Below are 11143 nucleotides of genomic sequence, written 5' to 3'. Positions count from 1 at the left end.
CAACTTTAACAATCAGCTCTCGAGAACTGGTTGGTACAAACAGGCTCCAGTACACCCGTGGGTCTGGCTCTGGTTTCTTCAAGATTCTCTTCATCTATGTGTATCACCTCCACCCTGAGGCTAAGTTTTCTCATGGTCCCAAAATGGCTGCCAGAGCAAATGGCTCCTTTTGTTCATGTGGGGGGATGGGGTAGAGTTCAAGAAAGATTGCTTCCCACACTATGGTAAAGAAGTCTCAAGTTACACTCTGATTGGACCTCCTTTGAAGCAGTAATTGGTTCAGAGGTTTGGATCCACTAGTATAACTCCAGTCCCACCCAAGTGACATAAGGAGAGAACATGGATCCTCTACTGAAATCTGTTAGGTACGATTAGGAAGAGCACCAAGGGGGAGTGAATGCTGTGCGAGCTACCAGCAAAAGCCCAAGATACAGCCTGGGAGCTTATACCTTACTGAGAGGATGATGCAGAGATCCTGGGGAGGCAAATCATTGGAAAATTAGTCTTTTAACATCAGATGCCAATCCTTATTTAACCAGCTAGCTCTGCTTTTACTATCATGGCAGATTACATCAGGGAAAAATGTGTATTATGTCAGCTCAACTTTTAACTTCATATATTTTATAAACAGTCGGGACCTAACTTATAAAGAGGCAATTTACAAGGATCTTCTCATTTTGCAAATGAGAATTTGTTTTGATTCCCTAAGTTCCTGGCCATTTTGAGGAGAGAAAAAAAGATGAACTCAATTAAGACCTTAACTGAATGGTAAATGAGGTGGTGATGCTATTATGTCATCTACAAGATAATGCATAAGCAAGAACAACCTACAGGGCAATTAGCCCCCTGAGAGATTCTAATATTTCAATAAGTCACAGAAATAAATTCTGAGCAATTTAAAGACTAGGAACTCTATTAATTGTAATGTTCTCTTGCCCATAATAAAAAATTGTTGTGCATGCGTGTCTCTTTGCCTTTTGCTATCAAGTCTTTCTTGAACTTCCTTGCAACTTTTCAGCCCTGCGCATTTGCCTCTGGCTGATTTTAAATTATGCTAATTGGAAGAGGGAAAAATGCTGGTAATGGAATAAAATGGAATGCCATTTCTTATAGCATCTGGTGCAATCTGAGCCATTTAAAAGTGCATCTTATGGAATAGAGCTCTGAATAAGCAATGCCAGTCTGATTACAAACAACATGGGTCTCATTAGAATCCGTCAATCTGATTGCTAGGTAGTGATACACTGCAGATTACTAGGCCATAATTGCCTCTTACATATTATGTGTATAATATATAGTTTCTCTGGTGTATGTTTAAGCCACTTTCTCTCATGGCTATCTTTTCCAGCTCTACACAAAGCAATGTCTATGTTCTACTAAGTTGATTTTAACTGGGTCCTTAAGTCCTAATTCTATTTTCTTCTAAGTATTCATCAAGTTTTCTACAACACTGCTGTAAACAAAGAATTATGTTCACGGCAATTGCCAGAAACAAGATATGTCGGGGGTCTATTACCCATTCAACTGGGAACAGTCAAAGGCTCAAGGCACTTCCTCCAAAGGGAAGGGTAAAATGACTGAAGCCGAAGCCCACCATACAGCTACGAGTCTTAATTAGGTTGTTGATTTAAGTGTGTTGTGCATTTTTGCATTGTCAAAATCTATTTCGTTCTTTATGAGGACTAGAAGAATTTAGACGTCTTAGCCCTGGTTATGACTTTGGCTCACATGGTTCAGTTCGTGAATTAAAACCTGCTATATGGGCTCTGAAATCAAGACTTGATATTCATACTTCCGAGTAGCATAATCTCTCCCACCCATGCTTCCTATTTCACATGCTCCATCCCCAAACAGTATTGCAGCCACCAGGCCATGCTGGAGAAAAGACAAATCTCCATGCCGCCACAAAGCTAGGTAAATACTTGGAATATGCCTGGGGTTGTGAAGGTAGAAGGTCTTGTGGGCAGTGGATCAGGATACTTGAGCTAAACATTGTACAATAGCTGTTTGCCTATCTCCTTTTGTTTCCTCATATGAAACTCTAAAGGATAGACTGAGAGCTTCCGTTCATGGAGATGTGAACAGGGCAGGGTTTCATTTTCAAACGTCTTTGCAAAAATGGTAGGTTAAATTGGCAAAACTAGTTTCTGTACTGCAGGACTTCTCAGAGCGTTTAATATACTAATGCACTTTATGACTCTCCAAAAGGGGGTCATAGAACGCATCAGGGTTTTCTCGTCTTATTTGGCTGTAGAACCCTTCTTGCCCCAACCTACCATCTGCTGAATACTATTCATTAACATCTTATCAATCTAATGTTTTATCAAAAATATCGTGTTTTATCAAAATACGTGTTTTCTCTTGTGTTACATTTGGACAGTGGTTACTCATTCACATGGCCTAACTGGCTCCTGTGGACACCCGTGTTTGTAGCTCCTGCTTTCCAGTTTGGACCTGCTAGCTTAACTCCAGATGGGGATGGGTCAATCCCACTCATATGAACTGATTACACTGAGTTCTTACAGGACCCTGACAAAGCAGGGAATTCTTACCTTCACTTTAAAGGTGAGTAAACTTTGTTTCAGGGAGGTTAAGTGATTTGTCCAAGGTCACATATATAGTAGCCAAGGCAAGGTTCACATGAACTCTGTGTCCTTTTTTATTACGTGATCCTCAGACTCCATTTCAGTGAATTTTTCTTCTGTCCTTGGATCCATCCTTTGTTTCTATTTGGTTAATGACTAGCCTCTCTGTCTCAGGCTGTCATCAAAGTGAAGAATCGCACGTGAGAAGTTCCATCCGTGACTTTTATGCTTAGAATACAAACGTGATGATTAAAGAAAATCACTACTTCCTCCTCCGCTCTACATCAGATGGTAGTATTTTAGTGATAATAGATTACACTCTGCTTTTAAGTGAAAAGTAGGCTTTGGAAATTAATTCTTACAAAACGCAGCATATAAGGTAAACGTTGTATTTAAGTTGTAGTTTCTCTCACTAGAACTTACCAGAAACAATAGCATGACTCACTGATAAAAAATGAGCCACCTGGCAACAGAAGAGGCAAGCAGTGTTTAAGAAAGAATGTCCTGGCATATATACCTACTACCAATGGCATGTAGCATCGATATCAAACTGGAACGTACCCACCTGGCAAAATGTTTCATCAGATTGAGTTTATCATACGCACGGTATGGCAGGGTGCTGTAGAAGTTATAAGCAAATTGTTGGAGTCCAACTACTTGTGTTTAAATCCCAGATTCCAACCCTTTTCAGCAAGGTGGCCTTGAACCAATTGTCTAAGCAATCTGTACTTTAGTGTTTTCATCCATAAAATGAACATATGAGGACTTCTGTCACAGACACAGGCTGTTGTATTTAAATAAACAGAGCTTAATACATGGCTGGCATGTAGTTAAGTGTTCAAAAATGCTAAAGGGAATGAAAAACCCTGTGAGCTTTAGCTCCAGTTCTTAGGATGCTTCAGACAGAACAAGACTTTAATTAAGGTCTTGCCCAGCTGATAGATGTCAAAGGGCTAAGGTGGTTTGGTTTTGCACATTCTAGTTGTATCTTTACTCAGAGGAAAAATACTGCTTTAAATCTCTTGCCTGGGATTAGGGCTTATTCTCTGCTTCCCGCTCCCTTCCTTCATCCTCGGAATCCTGAGTGGCTAAGGCCATTTAAACCTGAAAGGGCAGCGCTTTTGTATATAAACAGAAGCTTGTGGCTAGAGAACGCATAGAGATCTGGGATGCAGGAAGGAAAATGTTATCTCTGAAGCATCTGGGTAGACAAGGAGAAGCATGCAAATATCATAGCAAGTCCGGACACTGCTCATGCTTCTCTGCCTCTCTGGGAAACAAGCATTAGACACATTTGGGGGAGCAGATCAAACGAAGCTTAGAGATGCGTGTGACTTTGACGGGAAGCTTTCTCTGACCTCCCCTTGGTGCACGGTGCTCCTTTGTACTTGTGGTAGAGACTGGCTAGCTGCTGAACAGATTTAATTCATCTTCCCGTGCACCTTCCCACCTCCAAACAGTAGCTTAGGCCCATATGATAGGTTCTGGCCAATAAGATACGGGAGGGAGAATACAAGCCCTTTCTAGGCCTGGCCATAAAGCTTTCAACAGAGTCACCCACATTCTCTGGTGTGGTGGCGGTAGCAGCTGCCATTGAGGGGCGCCTTGGTGGCTCAGTTGTTAAGCGTCTGCCTTCAGCTCGGGTCATGATCCCAGGGTCCTGGGATTGAGCCCTGCATTGGGCTCCCTGCTCTGCAGGAAGCTTGCTTTTCCCTCTCCCACTCCCCCTGCTTGTGTTCCCTCTCTCGCTGTGTCTCTCTCTGTCAAATCAATCAATCAATCAATCAATCAATCAATCTTTTAAAAAAAAAGAAGAAGAAGCCACTGTTGAAGATGACAGCCTCATGGGAGGAAAGGAGCTTGGATCCAGCTCACTGCTTGCAAAGCTGCCAGAAAGATCCTCTGGATCTCCATCAGGCCATGGATGTTTGCTAGAAACAACACTTAAGTGGGTTAAACACTGAAAATGTGGGGCCTTTTATCATAGAAGCTAGCCTTCATTACTCAAAATAATACAAAAGCCTCATATTACGCTACACTGAAATCAATCTCAAAATTATTGTTAAGATTACGTGTGGCAATTTTGATATGCACTCTGCCAGCTCATTCTTGAAAATGTGGGAGAAACTACTTTGCTGGTAGAAGTGATGGTGAGTTTTGTGTGAACCTGACTGGTCAATGGAGTGCCCGGATTACACATTATTTCTGGGCATGTCTGTGAGGGTGTTTCTGGATGAGATCAGCATTTGAATTGGTAGGTTCAGTAGAATGCCCTCCCCAGTGTGGGTGGGCATTATCCAATATGTTGAGGGCCTGAATAAAATGCTAGGTGGAGAAAGGCGGAATTCCCCTCTTTGGTTTTCTGCTTAGCTATCTGAGCTAGAATGTCTCATCTTCTCTTGCCCACGGACTGGGGCTTACGCCAGTGGCTCAGCTGGTGCTTAGGCCATTGGACTTGAACTGAACTATACCACTGGCGTTCCGGGGTCCCCAGCTTGCAGATCATGGGACTTCTCAGCTTTCCTAAAGGCATGAGACAATTCCTCATAAAAAGTCCATAGCTATATATATTTCTATAGCTCCATCTATTTATAAATATAGATATATCTCTACTACAGTTGACCTTCTATCTTGCTAAACAAGTGGGGCAGAAAATGCTAAGCCTCGTTTGCCTCAAATCATAAATACGTTACCAACTACTCTACCTATTAATTAATATAGCTGATTCTATAGAGGTATTTAAGAAATAAACACAAAATAACCGGATGTAACCGAGATTCTTTTTATTTCAAGGTCTATGTTTTAAAATATCTCTGGTAACACTAGACAGCATGCTCTCATTCTCTGAAGCCAGCTGCTTGTGAGGGCTTTAGTTAATACACTGTAATAAGTCTCGAGACTGATTTTCAATTAACAGGGGCTCAGTCAATTGACAGTTTGTTTAATGAAATGGTATAATGATGGGAGCATTCATCCTTAAAACTATGGCTCTTATTAGTTTTGTATCCCACATTCATTTATAATTTGATGAAATTTAAGAACTTTCTCCCCATCAAAACACACATATACATATAAGCATTAACATTTACACCATGTTTTAGGGATAATCTTGGACCCCTTGGAGCCCCAATGCACTCGCGAGGATCCAACAGTCCAGGATTAAAACCTGTGGTAAGAATGGGTAGCTAGTCACTAGCAAAGATGTTAGAGAGGGTATAGAACTGGGGATGTTGAAGAAGACAGGTTATAACAATAAAAATGCTCCTGAGAATACTGTAGGCCCCTCTTATCCACAGGAGATCCATTCTAAGACCCCCAGTGGACACCCCAAACCACAGATAATACCAAACTCGGTATATAGTATTGTTTTTTCCAATGTGTACCTACTGATGAGAAAGTTTAATTTATAAATTAGGCACAGTAGGATGTTAACAATAACTAAAAGTAAAATAGAATGATATAACAATATACCATAATAAAAGTTATGTGGATATGGTCTCTCACTCTCTCAAAATATCTTATTGTACTGTATTTTCCCTTCTTGTGATGACATTGTGATGATAAAATACCTAGGTGATGAAGTAGGGTGAATGATATAGGCACTGCCACATCACGTTAGGTTACAGTTGATCTCCTGTTGCTAAACTAGAAGACGGGTCATCTGCTTCCAGACCATGGTTGACCGTGGGTAACTGAGACCGTAGATAAGGGAGAGGAAACCACTCTCCTTACCATTTGCTGAGTTCTGGCTAGACGTTAGACCCTGTGCTAAAGTTCAAATATATTTAGTCTTTATACAAGTTTGTGGGGGGCTCAGTCAGTTAAGCGTCTGACTCTTGATTTCAGCTCAGGTCATAACCTCAGGGTTGTGAGATGGAGCGCCCCTGCCGGGCTCCGGGCTAAGCGTGGTGTCTGCTGGAGATTCTCTCTCTCTCTCCCTCTGCCCCTCCCAACTGTTCACACGTGCTATCTCAAATCAATCAATCTTAAAAAAAAAAAAAGCCTGTGGTATTATAATTGCCATTGTACAAACAAGGAAATGGGCACAGGAAAGTTAAGAAACTCGCCCTAAATTGCATTATCAATAGTAAGCGGGAGAGTCTACGTTCCAACCAGAGATCATAGTCTTAACTACACTGGGATACTTACAGGATCTCATAAAACCTAAGTCTGATTTGCTAATGTATTGTTCTTAAGGGCGAGGGCTGTTTAGAAGTCAATGCTTTTTATCCTCTAACTAAGCACACTCAATTAGAACTTAAGATTTTTATGTTCTAACCAAATGACAATCAAGAATTAATTAATTTAGAAACAGCAGGCATACAGAAAAATTATTTAAAAGAGACAACTGGATTCCGGGTCTGTATACGGCAACTACTTTATTATTTTCAAATGCAAACTCTTTGCATTTAGTTTGCTATTTTACAATTTTACAAACTAGGTATAAAAGACCATAAATAAATGACATAAGTTATGTGTACCTAAAGTTCATGAAGGGAAGAAAAATACCTTGACAAAATAAAACAAAATAGATAATCTATGTCTAACTCAAGAGATCGCTCAATTTTCGGAACATGTAGGAACCAAGCAATGTTCTGTTAATTTCCTTTTCGGTATGAACTAAATTATAATATGCCTTATACATTCTAATTTTAACCACAGTCCTTGCATATTCCAACATACTTGGAGTGATACAAAAAATAAATGCACTCTTCCGTGTGTATCAATGCTTGATGTTATTTGGAAAATGCTAAATAAGTGAAAATATTGCTTCTAGAACTTTCCTTTATTGGTCAGAATTTGAGTGTCTTCAGACAAATATTGAGGCTATAAGTGTGTATGGATTAATACACATATCCTTCACAGATTGAATACAAGAGTTCTCAAAACACACACACCAGCAGTGTAGTGAGCACAACCTGTCTTGAAAATAACTTTTTCAACACACCAGAAAATTTCATCCATGACTGTTAAAAATAATTTGGGGCCAGCAGACACATGGTGAAGCTACTCGATTTGGTGCAGGGGAACAGCTTAATGCTGCCTAATGGAAGATCTGAGCAAGATCGAGCATCTGAACTCACTAGGCCAGCACTCGCTAACGGGGCTAGATACAGTCCCTGAAGTTGGCCTCCTGCCCTGACCTCTGGGGAAAGATGACCAGCTCAGAGATTCAACCTCATTTCTTTATACATATTTTTCAGGCATCAATGCATAGGCACATCCCTTTAAAAATATATTAAAGTCCCCAAAAAGGGGTGAATTAACTTTGTCACTCTGGCATAGCTATGAGAATACAGTGCCACACACCCTGTCAGAATGTAATAAATATTTATTGATGATTTTCTCTACTTACTCAACAACATAGGGTTCAGAATCTTTTTTTTTCCCATTTTTTCCCTGATTTGATGGTATAGCTTATGTAAATGGTCACAGTTTCTGCAACCATAGCTTAGAATAAACAAGGCAGCCACTCAGATTATGAAAAATGGCAGTATGTTGGCTGGAGTTTGGTATACGTATCCTATCAGAACTGAATCTTCACACACCGGACCTCAGATCCTAGAAGGCTAAGGGCCATCGGAGTTAGCTGCATATTGATAACTGTAGAACTCTTCCTGTAAATGGGGAACCTGAAATCACTTGAGGACATTTAATCCCAACTATGCTAACCTCAAGAGTCACTGGCATGTATTTTTCTGTGACATTGAGAGACAAAGTATTAATCCAGGACACATCATCTCAAAGCTGACACACGCGTCTACGTTCATCTCCAGAAGTATACGAATTGCATATATTTTGTTCGCATTCGACGAGTCCATTTATGCAGGAAAACAAAGGCTACTTCTGTTCCATTTGGGGTTACCAGACAAATTCCATCCCCTTCTCTCTCTCTCCATCAAGAAACCGGCAATTCAGATGAGAAGTTCAATCGGAATTAGTGATTTAGATGATGGGTTGTCACCTGAATGGATTTATACTCTCAAATTACCCCACCGCTGAGGTGAAATTGCCTCCATCCAAAGCTGTAGACTTACTTATTAAGGTTAGTGTGGCAGCTACAAAACACACTTCTAGATACAGGACATTGAACATTTCCGGGCTGTCTTTCTAAGGGGATGGGCGCGGTCTTCCAGCCCACCACCTCATGTGGCTCTTCATCTCCGAACTGGCGAGGAACCAGAACTCTCCGGGTGTTGCATTCCACAACATTCACAGGCAGTTCTGAGCATGAGGTTCTACACTCACACGCACATACACCCGCGGACGCGCACACTCACACCTATGTACACACATCAAAAGAGAGATAGTCAGCTCATAGTTAGTCTAGGAAAAAAATATATTTATATCACGGCAATGGCACACCCTGGGTAAAATGTTACTTCAGCAATGCATATCATAGGCAGCTCATGGGAACTGGCTTTGTTTTGTGTGGTGGCACCCAACCTGGTGTCCATGGTACAACCTGTAGCCTTGGGACACTCGCTGCCACACCAAGGCAGCAGTGACGTACAGGAGCGAGATATGGAAATACATATAAATAAAACCACAAGGAGTTCAGGAACAAGGGCTCTGCAGAGCTGGTGCTGCGAGACAGTACATTCCTCAATGCAACGGGAGACCCCGTGCTGAACCTTTTGCGCGGTTGTGGTTTCTTTCACTGGGAAGGGAGATTCGGACGTCATCCAGGTATTCTTCTCGGGTATGGGTGGTGTTTCATCAGTGTCTTTGCTCCAGAACTGGCATAGCAGAAGCAGAAGAAATGCGTTTCAAAGGGACTAAGGAGGGTGTGTTCTGTTTTCTTCTATGGGCTTTGTAATCAACAGGAAGGGCTGTGAGGCCAAGATAGCAGAGTCTACTCCCTGCAGAGAAAAGAACAAGAGTTTAGACAAAACAGCAGCCAATAGTGCCAGCCACTTGTCAGCCAATATTGCAAGAAAGAAGAGAAGCACGTAGAAGTCGGTACGGCTCAGAAAGAAGTAGTTCAGAAGGGAGAGTGTTGAGTTCTTGCTTTCCTCCTCGGAAAAATGACAACTGGAGTAGCAACAAGAAAAAATGTCTATTAATAGCTTAATTATAACAACTCGAGGAAGGTACCAGTCCTACCCCTATCATACGGATGAGGTCATTGAATCATAGCAAAGCTGAGCTATCTGCTCAGTGTCACGTCCTACATTGTGATAGAACAAAGCTGGGATTAGAACCCACACAGTCTGAGTCTACAGCCATGCCTTAACCACTGTGTGAACAGTCTCTCTGTGGAAAAGAAAATTCTGACTTGGAAGAATTGTGCAAGAGGAGAAAGGCTTAGAGTTGGTAAAGGGATGTGAAAAGCAAATTGTACTACCGGAAAAGCCCCAGCTACTAGCACTCAGCCTTTCCAGAAAGGGAAATTATGTATCTTGGGAACAAATCTGGAAACATCACAATCTGCCAGTATTCAACACTATGATTGAAAAAATGCAAACCAAGAGATAAAAAGCACTGAATGTTTTTTCCTAAAAAGTAACCTCTAATGAAGGAGAGTATCTAGTAAAGGATTCATACACACTGCATGTAACAGGCACGGAGAGGGAGCACTGGGGCTATGGCACAGGGTGACGTCTGGCGTGCCAGTGAGAAAGGTTTGAGGGCCTTGAGCCCACCAAGAACCGATCAGTCTCAACTGTCCAATCAGTCTAGAACAGAACAAGATCAGCACGATGCAATGGAATCACTGTGGCTCCTCATTGTCCTCGCCATAATCAACATGAACCAAAATAACCGATTTCTCTTCTTTCCTTTGTGACAACTGACCACCAAGACTGCTTTGGACACCATATCTCCCGCCACAATGGCTATGATTGGCAGTGGATGACCTCAGGTGGAGAGCAAAGGATTAAGACCGGAATCTATCTTCACAATTTTGCTTATTTTATTAAACCAATTATTTATTTGCTTGTTTTGTACATATGTGTCTTTATTGTGTATGAGCTATAAATCAAATTTAGTTTCTTTGAGGTAAATAACTGTTATTTAGTCTTGTAGTGATTACTTTACATAGAGAGAGAAATAAAGTTTTCTTATAAAATATTCAGATAGAGATGACTTCTTAAGCAATTTAAAATTCTAAATGTGGGTAAGGTTATAACTACCAAGCCCTTCAAGAAGCCATTTGTCAACATTGTTCATTTTGACAATTATGAAGAAAATGAAAGGACCTGGATCTACTTTTCCAGCTTTATCTTCTCTGCAGATTAGTAAGTCTATCAGGAGTACGGGCTTGCACTAGGCAAGCATGAATTTACATGCAGGACAAGGAGAACATGAGTATGACCTTAAGACTGACGGAGTACAACCAACACCATATGGGTATGCCCACTTTTTGAAGGTGATTTTGTTTTGCTGCTAGAAATTCCATTCTTAGAGGAGAAAGAGGAGTCCCCAAAACATGTCTGTCCCATCAGTTCACCAACACTCTTCAATAGTTCACAATAGGAAGTGGGCTATTTGGGGACTCAGTGTGCACGTCGAAAGGGTTGGACGTTCGAAGTGAGGAGTGTGGGAATGTGAAGGAT

At 41.2% G+C, this 11143-nt stretch overlaps 1 protein-coding gene across 3 annotated transcripts in view; it reads right to left on the bottom strand.

The window, feature by feature from the left end:
- Positions 1–5353: 5353 nt before the first annotated feature.
- Positions 5354–11143, bottom strand: part of EPHA4 (EPH receptor A4) — a 141621-nt gene continuing 135831 nt past the window's right edge. For 2 of the 3 annotated variants that reach the window (XM_073878125.1, XM_025886907.2), the window contains exon 18: positions 5354–9448. The gene's annotated coding sequence lies outside the window, so the exon portion shown is untranslated. The remainder of the gene's footprint in view (positions 9449–11143) is intronic. The other variant, XM_073878122.1, reaches the window with a different exon arrangement.

Source organism: Callorhinus ursinus, unplaced genomic scaffold (assembly GCF_003265705.2).
Source record: "Callorhinus ursinus isolate GAN/ISIS: 27379988/994484 unplaced genomic scaffold, GSC_fseal_2.0 scaffold2, whole genome shotgun sequence".
Taxonomy (NCBI): Eukaryota; Metazoa; Chordata; class Mammalia; order Carnivora; family Otariidae; genus Callorhinus; species Callorhinus ursinus.
Note: the sequence above shows the minus strand (reverse complement) of the source record. Positions and strands in the feature narration are given on the sequence as shown.